This window comes from Melospiza melodia, chromosome 9 (genome assembly GCF_035770615.1).
Source record: "Melospiza melodia melodia isolate bMelMel2 chromosome 9, bMelMel2.pri, whole genome shotgun sequence".
Classification (NCBI taxonomy): Eukaryota; Metazoa; Chordata; class Aves; order Passeriformes; family Passerellidae; genus Melospiza; species Melospiza melodia.
Genome location: NC_086202.1, coordinates 13,822,214 through 13,837,026, shown reverse-complemented (window position 1 = coordinate 13,837,026; position 14,813 = coordinate 13,822,214). Strand labels below are relative to the sequence as shown.

Below are 14,813 nucleotides of genomic sequence, written 5' to 3'. Positions count from 1 at the left end.
GATCGTAACAATTTCCTGGCTTAGTCCAGTTACATCAGCAGGAACAAGTGGCAGGACCAGGGAGGAAAACCTTAGACAAGACCGCAGAAATCAAGATCTGTCCGATTTAGTGTTTTGCTCTCTCAGACTGCCTTTCCCTTATTCAGATTAAAGACAGATATCTGATATAAATACTGCATCAGAAGTAAAGATCATAGCCAGGAAAGATCCCTTGGAATTTGGTTGATGCAAAAGTAACATGATAGAGAACACAGATTTTATGACGGCCATCCAGGATTTCAAAATTATTCCCAAGTACCTTTCCTGGATAGCTACAGTGAATTTGGTGTTTAATGGTATATTTAACAGCTTATAGTGCACTTAACTGAGTTATACACATAGTAATTTCAGTTCCTATCATCATCTTTAAGTGTTCCTCAAACCAAGTAGTTATGTGCAGCTTTCTGACACTGCTGTCTTCTCCATCTTATTTATTCCAGACCTTCTGGAATTCCTGAAATATAGCATATATTATTGGCCTTCTTTAGTCAAATGTTTAATCCACTGTACTTTGGTTGAGGCCACCCTATACCCTCATACATTTGCTTTCATTCTAGTTGAAGTTCTTGCTTCAAAGCATCATTTGTGATGTGAACTTGAGAGAAGACAGCAGTCCCACACTTTCTCTGCACACTAAGTTTCTCAATGTCATTGTGTTGCAGCAGAATCTCAGCATATGCTAACAGTTAAACAAATTACAGGTTTCTAGTCAAGAACATCAAACTGTTACAAAGAAAGAACATCTGAAGATAAGACTTCTGCAACAGCCAGTCTTGCTCTAATTTTACAGTTAGTATCTCAATAAAAAGGTCTTAGTAAACCTGCTAAACCTCCCTCAGATCTTTTCAGAGAATGAAGTCACTATCATCACTAGGAAGATCAGAAGATCTGAAACCAATTCTTTCATGCTAAGTGAAGAAACACTGGGGGAGCACTCAGCCTTCCAAATCAGAAGTTAGTTCTTTGTTCCAAATCAGAATTCAATTTTCCAGGTAACCTATACACAAATCTTCTCAAGCTTGCCCACTCTGTTGTACTGCTAAATTCATCAGAAACTGAAGTATCTGGTACAACCTATACAAGAAGAAACAACAGAAACCCTTTCCAATTTTGAGTGCTGCTTTGCTAGAAGATTCAGCTTTTAAGATCAGTATCACTGTGCCCTTATAATCAAAGCAGCTCTTCTTGTAACTTCTTAATTGTTCTTTCAGAGCAAAATCTCAGAAATGGATTTCCTAATCCACAGCTAGGAACTGCCAGCAGCACAGCCATATAAACAGCAAAGAAATTTGATGCAAACTGAGTTTCTGCAGGCTACACCCTAATTATCTGATCCTAAGGGATTAAAAGTCTACAGTAGCACTAACAACTATTCGGTTTGTTGATGTCTAAGACACTTTGTAAATATCTTCCCCTAAGGTAATTTTTTCCCCCTACAGAATTCCTCATAAGTTTCTCCCTTTTCTAAAAGAAAAAGACTATCATGCACACGTAATGAACAAAGAATGGCATAAAGAGGGAACAGTAAATTACTGATGACTGTGTGTGCAAGAAGCATTAATAACCACCTCACATGAGTGCCCTGCTCCCCACTACCATCAATTTTATATCTTAAGTATTTTGGAAATTATTTCAAATATAGCCAATTAAAAAAAAAAAATTATCTTTGACACCAGAAATATTTCCAAGTTCAAGGAATGTTAGACTTCTAGAACACATTGTGGTGACCATAACACACTTTTCTATAAAACCACAGCAATAGTACCAGAGGTATGAGTGAAGGAAATCAGACACTAAAACAAAATGCAGTGGGATACTAGAACAAGTGTTGCAGAACAACTTGCACCAGTTTTTCTTTTGTCAAAGTAGCCAAGCTAAAGAAGAATTGCAATTTTACTGGATTTATTACCCATGTACAAAGCTGAACAGTATCAATTAAAATCCAAGCAGAGAAACTATACCCAATCACTGTAAAATCACAGGCAAGAAGGTCAGCAGCAGTTTAACAAAAGAAATTCAAATCTCATGAAGAGAAGGTTCCTTTCATTTACAGGGGAAAAAGAACAGAAGCACACTGGAAAACTAAGGCTGGAAAGGAACCTGCAAAATCCACAGCTCCACAATGAACCCTGTATTCAGTATCCTAGTCACCTCAGTATTTTAAATACTTGCTTGCCTAGTGTTCAATACGTAATTCAATTACATACAGTAGTAGTTGAACACATGGAACAGAGTAGCCAAGTCAAAAAACCAACATTTTTCAAAACAGCACATATTTTAATGCTGACTTTGTCTTTGAATTGCTAATTACTTCCATACAATTACTTGCATAACAGAAAACATGCAATACCTCATTTTGCAGTAGTGATATGATCACAAAACACATTTTTAAGGAAACTGCATTATCAAATCTGCAAAAATAGTTTAGCATAGGGTTTACTCTTGCAGACAACTGGCTCCTTATGAGACCCAGAATAACAATATGACCTGCAATGCAGGGAATCAAAGAAGACTTCAGTGTGCAATTCTGGGTTTTGCTAATGCTTATTTGATGCAAGTATTTCTATAGATATTTGACTATTTCAGGTATTTAAAAATCTCTCTTCATGCATTCATAAGTCTGAAACGGTCTTTCATAACTATCTTGAACATAGTATAAAGATTTTATATGTTCATGGATTAACCTGTAGTTAATCTTATTACACAAAGAGCCAACACTTTCAAGAATGAGTGTTAAAGCTGTAACACTAAATAAGCTCATTAAAAAAGCAACCCTGAAATTCTTTTTACTCCTGCACCCTTTTTAAAGTCACCAATAAGCACTAGTCAGACTGCAGAATGTTTTTACCAGCAAGATTCTGAATGTGCATAATGCCAATAAAGTTAATTACATTTAAGAAATAATAGTCTATGTGCAATTAAGATACTGGCAACATTTTAATGCAAAAAAAATGTTTAAATATACTAACATCCTAGTCTTGGGATATCCAGTCAAGCTACGCAAAGAGTTGTGTTTGTCCCTTGCATACTCCCAAATGTGGAAGTAGGATCAGAAACTGGATCTGGAAGAAAGGGTAAACAGCACGTTAGTTAAATTCACAGAGGATACTATGTTCGGAGATGTTGCAAACATTAGTGAAGACAAATACATAAATGACCCAGAGAAAAAATAAAATTACTTTGGAAACAAAAACACCTCATGAAAAATAACTCCAAACACTCAATGTAGAAGAGCCACAAGGATAGTGGAATAAAACATAAAATGAAAGGAACCTAGAAGCAGCAACAGTGGACAGTCAGCTAAATACGTGCATTGAAAGACAGTCTGGAGTTGCAGAGGCACCAAACAGAGCAGGGAAATTAAAGTTCTTTCTACAGTCTTTGAGGCAATAACAATAGCCATCTCTGCACAATTGCCAGGGACTGAAAAATTCCCCTTCATGCCCAGCAAGTGGAAAGCTCTTCTCAATGGCAAATCAAGTTCTGCAGGAGGTAGGGTTTAATTTTTTTTAAGCAAAGTTAACATACGGTTAGCATAAGCCTACGCAGCAGGCTCTTCCAGTACTTCTGCTGCTTGTGGCTTTGTGCAGAACAGGAGGAAGCTAAGAAAACGAATCCACTTTTACAGGTGCAACTCAACCTTGCATTGTTCAGATTTATTCCTGTGGTCCTTGAGAAAATAAACCAAAACTGCTAGTTCAACTACTAAAAAGAAAGAAGAATTTAAAAAAAAATCCTTCACCATTTATTTTTTACCTTAAATTTACTTTTCCCAAGAATGACATCCACTCATCCATCAAGGCAGATGTCACCACTATTCAGCTTTAATAGCAAAGATAACAGGAGGAAAGCATGGACTCTGTCTTCAGAAAGACAAGAGACTCCTCACCCAGGACAGACAAATGCAAATGTAAAAGTTACAGTAACCAGCATACATCTCCAAGGATTGTCAAGTCTTTGTTTCTAAGAAATATTTCTAGACACAAACTAAGAACTGTTTTTTCTGATTCATTCCCAAATTAACAAACTAGGCTAATTTTACAGAATTTGTTTTCCTCGGTAACAAGGGTTCCATGAGGCAATTATGTAGATGGTTCGTACTCATGGCAGTCCACAGACAAAAAAAGAAAAAAACCAAAACAAAATAAAAAATCAAAATCCCAAACCAACAGGTTCAACATTTTACCAGAAGCCACCTTTCTGCCTATCATGTTGCTGAACATTTGGAGAAGCTCCAGCATGGAGACTTCTGCTCCAGTTTATGCATCCCATCACAAGCAAATAGGAGACTGAAGGTTTTCCTTCCCCTTGACAACTATGTGATTTCTGAAATAAATCATCCTGTGCACATCTTCAGCTGCTGCTCATGGTGTGATGGCAAGAACAAAATAGCTCCTACCAGTCTGCTTCATCTTTGACAGAAACTGGTTAGCCCTGCACATTTCAATGGAGATTTAAACAACATGTTGCCAGGTATCCCTCAAGCCAAAGGCACATGAAACACAGCATGGGTATTAAATTATTTCAAACTATAAAGACAGTACAGAACCAAGAACCACATAATCTCATTGAAGAACTCAATGTATTTCAGGAAGATGCATGGCTTCAGATGTAACAAAAATTAATCTCTGATTTTGCACCAGAGGACACTAGCAAAGTATCTCCGCAATCTTTTGCCCCTTTTAAAAGATCGGTGCTGGCATGAGGCAAGATTCATAGAGGCAAAGTCCAATCACCTCACAGACTCAAAGTAGTCTCTGGAGCAGTAGCAACAGCAGGTTTTGCAGCCCTTTCCTTCTCTACTCCATCACTCATTCCTACTCCTACACTGCATCAGTTACACTGCTAGAAGTTCATGAGACTGCAGAAAGGATAAGTGATTTTGCACACACACCCCTCACTTCTCTCTTTTTTAAGCAGTAACTTCTGTAAGTTCACCTTGCATGAGAATGGGTGTTCAGGGTTAAGACAAAGGTTTACCTAGCCCAGAATCCCAATTCCAATAAGGGCAAAAGTGTAAGTGGCAATACAAGGAGATGACTTAACCAATGCCATCATGAAAAGCATAGCCAGCACATCACAGAAAACCTCTTTTCAGAAGGAGAAGCATAGCTGCTGCTTAGAAGTCTGTTAAAGAACAGCATGCAATTACTCCAGTTTGTCAGGTGTGTAACTGCACTGGACTCCTTGCAAATGAAATCCATGAGAGATGCATGTTACAGTAAAGATGCTAGAAAACCAAATCAAAGCAAAGAAAATCAAAGAAAGGAGATAGAGTCAACAACATTCCATGGTGCATAGGTTTTGTCACAGTGTGCTGCAGAGAACAGGTGAGACACAGAGGAGCAGGACAGAGCCACGCTCCTGTAGGAGAGGCCAGCACAGATGACAGAGCCCTTATGGAAGGCAGTGGGACCCTGCTGGATGAGCAGAGGTGTCAGCAGGGAGTGGTGCTCACTCCAGCTCTCTCTCATGAACGCAGAGCTGGTCTGACACAGCCCTGGCACACTCCTTGGTCAGCCAGCAGGAGATGCTGGCTGATGATCTCAGATGAACTCAGCACAAGTGCTAACTATCCTTAGCTCTACCTGCTTTTTCTCCCTAATGACTCTGGTTTGGAAGCAAGCCCTATGGCAGTTGTAAACTTTGTCTTAACACAAAATCCCTAAAAACCAGCAGTTGTGCTGAATAGGCATTCTCACTGGCTGACCACATAAAAAGTCCAGTCCAAACCTATGTATCCCTCTGTAGTAGGGACTGTTTTCACTGGAAAGGGAAGATACTGCACTAGACCAAGAATGCTCTGAAGTCTGGTGTAATGAGGGGTTGAGGTCCAGGAGGTTCTAGAGGCTAGAAACCCACTGTCCCTGCTCTTTGGGAGAACACTGACCCCAAACAAGCTGTTTCAGCACTGGCCCGTCTTCCCAGTTGGCAACACAAACCTAAGGTGTAGGGTACCCCAGCAGAGATTGTTGTCATTTTGTTAAAGCCCAAAAACACAGATTACCCAACGAGAGAATGGTAGTCTAAAGGAGAATTTAGACTACCACTATGTCAAAGGAACCAGAGCAAGGAAATACCTATGAGAATGACTATAAAGATAGATTCAGCTGGTTTCATCCCTGAAAATCATTTTTTGCTAACTAGTGATGACCCTAATGTCCCCATTGCAGCATCAGTTAACCTCCTGTTAATTTTATGAAAAACAAACATATTGGATAAAGATCTTTATCTACCCAAGACTTACTGCAACTTAAGGCACATTGACTAATAAGGCAGCATCAGGAGTAAAATGAGGCTTGCCTGACTCAAATGCATTAAAGGAGGGTGATAAAAATTAAACAGCACTGTGTAAAAATGCATGTGTATGCAAAATGTATGACTGCAAAATATACTGTGCAAAAATTGTTAGCTATGAGAAGCAGAGTAAGAAAACACAAAATTCCACAATTCACATATCCCACGTCACTAGAAGACAGATTACTGCAAACTGAAGGTTACTGTACCAGGGAAGTTCATTGTGCAGCATGTTTCAATGTTTTGAAGCTATGATTACTGATCACCTGGCACTTTAATCCGTGATAAATCCACCTCTCCACTGAAAGAGCTGATCCCACTCATCCTCCCCACCCCCCAGATGCTCACTCATCTCGCATTTGCACAGTAACACGACAAGATGGTTCAGGGATCAGTTTCCTGATCCAACCCAGCATGCATTTACACAAAGTGAGGGCAGTGGCACAAAGGGGGTGGTGTGATCACCCTTCTCCTGCAGCATTTTAAATCTACATGAGAGTAAAAACTGCTGTGCAACCATGAACTCTGGTTTTATACAGAAATTCACTTCTACTGCTGTGCATCCCTTGGACACGTATTCTGTTTACCTGTGGTGGAACCAAAATTTTTCCTGAATAATCTTATAAACTGGTCAGCATTAAACAATTGTATCTCCCATACTGTCCATTTAGGTTAAGAAACATAAAATTGTTATTTCTCAGAAATTATGGTAGGAGTTACTGCCCAAACCTGTACCTACTCTAAATGTAACACTAAGTTGCAGTTTGGCAAGATCCGAAATTTGGACTTGCAGTTTCTTCAAAAACAGGGTGAAATGCTTTATTACAGCTGCTCTAGCATGACCTCTCCTTTATTTTAAAAAGGAATAAACTCTACTTAATGTTTCCTAGAGCACCTTCTACAAACACTGAACATCACTTTTAGGGTATATAAATTATAATCAATACATTTCAATATTTTTCACCAAAACAGTAATATTGCAAAGAAAGTAATTTCATGCCTTTTCAGAAATCTGACCATCTAGAAACTTGCCTAACGTCATGCAAGACAGTTTAAAAAACAGCATAATGTTTAACTTAATTGTGGACAAAGAATAACTCATGGCTCAAAAGCCAACAGTAATTTCATTAGATATTCTTGAGGACCATTTTCTGTTAGGTTCTCTGAATCTTTTTTTAAAGGAAATTATCTAAGCACATCCCTCTGCCATCCTAACATTTAACTGAAAATAGTATGTTTTTAGAATAGCTTTTTCATGGAGACTTCAACTTGACTTTTTAAGCTTAAAACAACAAAAGCAAAACCAAATGCAAAAAAAAAAAAAAACCCAAAAAAAAAAAAAAACAAAAAAAAAAAAACAACCAACCAAACAAACAAAAAACCAAAACAAACCCACCAGAACCTGGCTGCCTTCTCCCACCAGTGCCTGCCCAAATGCTGCCCCCTCAGTTTCACATTAGAACTTTAATAAGCAAAGGCTTCAGAAGAATACACTTTTCTCTTTGATAGGAAGATCAGGTAGTTAGTTACCTGAAACTCTTTTTTTCCTCTGAAGTGGGAAATATTTTGATTTCCCAAAAATGCTTCAAGATGTATTTGGAAGAGTTTAGTCTTTCCACAGCTATTAAAGCTCATTATCTCCTTTTCTAAAAGCATTCTTTGTGAAGCATCCTCATTTATGCTAAATCTGGATTTTCAAGAGACCTAGCTTTGAAGAAATATTCATTTTCCTTCACTGGTTCTAAGAAGAAAAACTCTTGGGATATTCCAAGGCTATGATGTACTGGTAGTTAATATCCATCTCTACCTCTCCTCAAAAGGAACTAGCAGGGAGAAACCATCTGAGTTAAACAATGCCTCACCAAGAAGTTTGAAAGCCCACAGACAAGGATTTTACAGGTCATTTTGAAAACAAGAGTAAGCTTATGACCTTCTGTGAGGTCATCTGAAGCAAGAGATCAATTTCCTAAGAGCAGCAGACCCAAGCTGCTTTAGACCCCAGCCCTACACGCGTGTTACTGACAGCAGGGGTGAGGCAGTTCCTGCACTCCAGCCAAAGCATTTCCACACTGGCTGCCACGCTGACAGAAAGCAGGAATGAGTCCTCAGGAGAGCTCACTTGTCACACACAGCCACAAGGTGCTCCTGCAGGCACTGGTGTCCTTTCACTGCCTCTGAGAACAGACGGTTCCCAGCTCAGAGGCAAGGACATCCCTGACAGGGATTCCTCCACACACCCACATCCATGGCTCTCGTTCTGGCCCACTCACAGCCAAGGTCCCACAGCCTCTGTTCACACCAACCTGTGACTTCTCATTACAGTCAAGGCTGATTAAACCTTGACTTCACAACCCAGCTTAAACACAGACCAAACAGAGCTACACCAGCAAAACTACGGGGCAGCAAACCAGTGTTCACAGCATGATTTATTTATTTATTAAAAAAATTTTTGACACCTCCAACAGAATCTCAAAACTGCGCAATAAATTCAGCACTCTTAACCCTTCAAGTCTCCTAGTACAAACCAACTCAAAAATCAGCTCTGTTTGCTGCTTACCAGCACAATCATGAAGACCCCCCTAGGCAGCACCATGGCAAGATGAGATCAGAGGATTACTTATCTCTTTCCTCTAGCTGAATAGGAAATAACTATTCTTCTTCCCTACAACAAGGGAAAGCCCTCCAACTTCCAGACACTAGAAAGACAAGAAGGAACATCAATAGGGTTGGGATGCTGAAATGCCCACAAACACGATAAGCAGAAGGTGTCGATTTCTTGGGAAAAAGTGCTTTTGCATAGACTTTTTTTTAAGTAGGTTTAGTAGTTTTAGTCCTGAGGGGAAAAAAGTTTCCAAAAATAACTGCTTACTTTCTGAAGTTTGTGAGGTGTCATCACAAGCGCATTTAGGTGCTAAAGTTCATCACCATGCCAGTAAGTATAGACCAAAGCAGCTGTGATCGACTTCTTGCCTTCCTCTCAAGCACCTCCCCTCATGTACCAAGCTGTGTAAGGCATTTCCCACCCTAGGGCCAGGAGCAGTCCTTGGGCTACAAGGAGCCGAAGAAATGCAAAGCCCTGACTGCTGCTCTTATTTGGAGCACAGAATTCACTTCAAAGTACAAGCAGCAGAAAGATACAAATTCAAGATTAGTCACAGGCAAACAGATGATTTAAGAACAAGAACCAATCTGTCATAGGAAAGGAGTGCAGCCTCCATGGCAAAGTCAACTACAGTTCTGCAGCATCTTTAACTTACAAAGTCAAATTTTAATCTATTTTAAAACTGAGTAACTTGTTGAGCAGAGTAACCTCTGAACTCTATTCAATTTTGTACTCCTAGCATGCTCAAACTGTGACCTCAGCTATGGTTCTAGCAAAAAAAGTCAGGTGGACAGCGGCCAGGATGGAGACTATTTGGGTTCTGAAACCCAGAACAGCAGTGCACCAAGGGATTAGCAAACAGCTAATCCATCCCATACTTCAAATGCCTTCTAGTCATTAAAATAAATAAATCCATGTCCTCCTGAGACCTGAAAGGTGGTTTACCTGCTGGTTCAGGGCATCTGCCAATGCACTGCATGGAGACTACCTCAGTTTACACTCAAGTCTGCACAATTAAAGTTCTTTCACAATAGTGTGAGGGAGGAATGCAATGAAATCTTCACATCTAACACCAGCTAGCAGGAGTTTGGCCTTCATAGCAAGATTCTTGGAAGGGAAAATACAGAAGCTCTACATTTACAGAGTGTAGTTCTGTAAACAGACCTACTTAACACCACTCTAACCTTTTTTCAGAAGTCAGCTTTCAAACTGAAGTTTTCCAGACTTAGTATCCACCATGATATCCATTTTTGGATAAAATATACTTTTAAATAGCAAAGTATGAGAAGAGGAAGGAAAGATAAAAATTGGTCCTAATCTAATGGATCACTAAGTATCAGCTCATACTCCTTAAACCTACAGCCACTTTGGAAAGGAAAAATAGCCCTCATTTACAAATCATTTAGAACAGTAATTTTCAAGTTGTGGAATCCTGAAAAGCATAAAATGCCACACAATTTAAACTATTGGCAGTAGCCTTGTTTTTCCACAGTTGCTTCTTGCCAACTTCAGATTGAAAAACACTGTTTTAAGAGAGCTCTGGCAAAACACAGTTCTCTCAATGGTTTAGGCTTGTTCAAGAAATAAATGCAGCATCCCTGCTGAATTCAAAAGATCATATGCAAAATGGATCTCTGCATGGCCTAGGCCAACTGAGCATTAAAGCCATTCATTCCCAAATGACTGTACATCACTCAAGGAAAACTGCAGAGGCAAGACCAAGGCACTAGATTTTGTGAGGAGTTTACAAAAATACTCCTGTAAGATACAAAAACTAGGTTCTCACAGCATCTTACCATACAGTTACAGATGATTACGTTTTTCTTATTTTGTATGAATGCACGGGACTGACAAGGATGACAGAAAAGTATAAAAAACCAAGAGAAATGTGTGGGCAGTAGGTAGGCATTTAACCAGAAATACCAAATTTAGTGTTATACTTGATACAATTTTGCCATGAAGTATAAGTTAGAATAAACTAAACATTCATGGGAAATATTTCAGGGAAAAAACTACTTTTCCCCCCCTCCAAGAGACTTTGACACTTCGTTTTGACAAAGACTCAGTGCACTTGTCTTACACAACACATTCTGCAATATGTTCCCTCACATGTCTTCATCCTTTTCCTAATCTTGTAATATTTTGAAAGATAGTAAAGTACAGCATGCAGATAAAGAATAACCACTAAGGGAACTGAAACTTTCAATTTCTAGTTGAATAAGAGCACAACTTTTCCAAAGGACATTTAAAACCAGCAAGGAACACTCCTCTTACTTACCAAAGAGGACAACTAGATCAAGAAATGATCACTGACAAGAAAGTGCAGTAATTTTTTTTTTAAGAAAAGTTTTTTCAGTGCTCCTTTGGAAGTGATCACTGTCAGATGTTTTTTTTCCTCATAAGATAAAAGTAAGACCCTTGAGAGAAAACCCAGAAGAGAGATTCTGGTATCATATAAACTTAAGTTTCACTAATGACTTTAAAATAGAAGAGAAAGCTAGGGATAAATATCAGTGCTCCTCCTATTCTGAAGGATGTAAATGGAATCACTGCTTTTAGAAGATGGCTTTTAAGTTTGTTTGGATCAGAAAAAGAAATTACCTCCATGCTTTCCTATTCTCTTGCTTTTGCAGAATGAAATGGCAATTTTTGCTCCAGTTGTGCAAAAATTTTCTTTATGCATGTTCTCAGAAACACATCTTAAAGCCATGATAAAGCATCACCTACACAGCAGCTCTCATCATTTTTGTCACAATGACAGACCTTAACCCAGGAGATGACCAAACCTTCATACAAGGGTCTACTCTAACACTAGCTTATCTTCAACTTGTTCACACTGAGGACCAAATAACTCCCAAAGAAGGTAAGAAATAAGCCAGGTTGCTGTTAAAACCAAAGTCGATCCATTTTATCAATTCAAATATATAAAAATATTTCTCCAGAAACCTAAGACTACAGGACACAAGGCACAGGCTGAGAGGACTCATCTGATCACAAGACTCTCCATCTGAAGTGCACAGGCACAGAACTCCATTACTCTGACTAACCTGCGACAAAGTTTCAAAACTGACCTGCGAGTTAGCCAGCACACGGAGCACAAGCACACCACCAAAGAGCTTTGTGCACATCAATCTCCGTGGAGAATGAATCTCTGTGGAAAGTTTAACAGCTGCAGGACTATCCTGTCCTTGCAAGGCTGCAGGCTGAACTCAGGAGTTTATTACACAGGTAACACAGCAAGCTGCCTCCTGTCACACAAACACAGCAGCAAAGGGAGCCAAACAGCACATTGCTGCAGACTCGCTGCAGACACTACAACAAGCACAGCAGCCTCAGTGCTGAGAACCAGCCTCGAAGTACTATAAGAGCAGGGAACTACAGGCTGTGGGCTGAAGCTTTCACATCCTTTTGTTAGGGCAACCAACAAAAAAAGAAATAAAGAAATTAAGAACTGTGACTCTTGAGTACCTGTTCCTCTTCCTACTCTGGCAGACTCTTGAGTACCTGTTCCTCTTCCTACTCTGGCAGTTAATCCATTTTCAAAACGACCACCACCCCTGCAGCAGCAGAGGGCAAAGGACATCAGATGGACTCACCTCTCCAGTTACACACTGAAATACCTGTACTATACGTGTATGCAAAAAGCAATCAAAGACAACCAGGAAAGTTTTCATTAGTAAACTCAGCTCAAGAGTTAAGATTGTCTGGTGGCCTCTGATGTCTTTCCACGCTGCTGGATTCAGCTTCTGAAAGCTTCCTTTGTTAATGAATACTAGGCTCTTGTCCAGTCCTCTTTTCTCCCCCTCTCCTCCCTCCCATAAAATATCATGGTCCTCAGGGCATAAGGAACATCCTTTGTCTTCTTGCAAGTCTTCCCTGTGCAGCCACTTTGCCACCCCTCCTAGAAAATGCAAGAGGAGTGCCATCCTTTCTCTTCTCTGTAAGAACAGTGGAAAAAACCAGATGGAGACATCATCTAGCAGCAATTTTACCACAGAGGAACTGGCATCCTGCAGAAATGTCACAAAACCATAACCTCTACTTCATCTTTCATGTGTCAGCAGCATTGATGTGTAACTCAAATGTCCTACGTAGCTTTGAGAGTTCAAATTTTTGTCAACTCACCATAAAGAGCATGTGATACTACACACAACACACAAGGTGAACTAAATCTGAGGAAAACGGTAAATGACTTAAAGATATCCAGAGAAATAACAGTAAGGCATTCTTCAAGAGAAAAAGAAAGAAGCTGAAGCTCTCATTTCCCAAAATGGCCATGCAGATTTATCAGAGAGAAATGAGAAACCCCAGAGGCCTGCAGAGATACAAGGAGAGGAGGTATAAAGCTGCAACTTTATTAAAGAGAAACTGGTTAGGAAAGCAAAGCCCACAGTTCATTATCAGGGAGAGAGCACGAAGAGGGAGATTGCTTCAATCTTCCTACTTCTGCAATGAACATGAAGCACACAAAAACTAACACCTACTCAGTTAAAGATGTATTTCTGCATGTGTGACAATACCAGTTGAATAGTCTCAACTCCTCACCAACTCCTCACTCTCTGCACCTCTTCTTCCTCTGCAGATGTTGTAGACAAAAAAAAAAAAAGATTGTTTAGATTGTTTTCCAGTCAGGTCTAGTCAGGGAACTGATTCACCCAGCTGCTACACATAGCTGTGCTTGAACAGAGGGGACTATTTAAGCCAGTTTAGACAGCACTACTGTCAGACATAACCACAGTCTGTAGCATGGTTATAAGAAACAAGACACAAACTAGAAGACTCTGTGTCTTTGGAACAGACTATTCTACCCACTTCCCTTCCCCCACAGATGTGACCCCATCAGCGTTTCAGATGAGCTCTCCTGATCATCTCATTCCCACCTAGGATGACTCAGGGTACTGCACATCACCAGAAGATGAGCTGCTTTTGCAGACTTCTGTCAGTTTAGTAAAAATAAACACCAATGCCCCTCTTAGCCAGAGGCAGACCCTAAATTGGCTCAGCCCATCCCATCCAACCCTGCTCTCAGAAAATCCCAAAAGCTTTGTATTTCTCAGAGATTTATAAATATCCATCCCAGCAAACTTTGAGAACCAAAGCCTCATCCCCTTAAAAGTGAAAACACGTATACATAGAAGGGTGAGGAAGAGGATTGGAAAGTCTCCTGTAAAATACTGCAGCAGTGTTTGCTCTGCCCCAGCCTGTAAGACAGGGCTAATTTTCTTTAACCCTATTAAATGCTTGTTTTTCCTCAAACCTTGCCTAAACTGATTTCTAAGAAGTATTCTCGTTGTGATTTTACAATAGCAGTGAAAGAACATAAGTTCTTAGACAAAAACAAAGCAAACAAAAACAAGCAAACCCCCAAAACCCTGTAAGGACACATGCCAGTACTTGCCTGGATGTACACTAGCCTAAGATGGCAGACTGTTGAGTCACTAAAGTACCATGCAATGAGGATTTGGACAACTGAGCACAGAAATTGGGATTCTTTTATCACCCATTATTCATTAAAGTGCAGTTACTGGACTTGTATACATAACAGCATCTGGACTATCATCAACATATGGCACAAACTGTCAAGAAATGGCTTAAAATTTTGGAACAGTCCTTCAGGTACTCTTTTAAAATGGTACTGTACCACAAAGCTGTAAATCTGTAATATATACATCTCAACATAAATGCTAAATAGATTTTATCTAGGTGGATTTTTACTATTTTCTACATGCATGGAATGGATTACTGTAATTAATTCTGTAAGTTCTATTAGAGTGGATGAATTCTGAATGTCATTATTTCTTAGTTAAAAAGTCCAAATGCCTGTACTTGCTGCAGGACAAACATATCCCAAGAAGGAAACATCCCACCTTGCAAT

At 39.6% G+C, this 14,813-nt stretch overlaps 1 protein-coding gene across 12 annotated transcripts in view; it reads right to left on the bottom strand.

Annotated features, from left to right (window-relative positions):
- The window catches only part of LCOR (ligand dependent nuclear receptor corepressor), an 83,500-nt gene that overhangs the window by 63,556 nt on the left and 5,131 nt on the right, over positions 1-14,813 (bottom strand). For 2 of the 12 annotated variants that reach the window (XM_063163364.1, XM_063163365.1), the window contains exon 2: positions 3,009-3,101. The exons of 9 other annotated variants lie outside the window; for them this stretch is intronic. The gene's annotated coding sequence lies outside the window, so the exon portion shown is untranslated. Of the gene's footprint in view, positions 1-3,008; positions 3,102-14,813 lie in introns of those variants that run through there. One more of the 12 variants, XM_063163362.1, reaches the window with a different exon arrangement.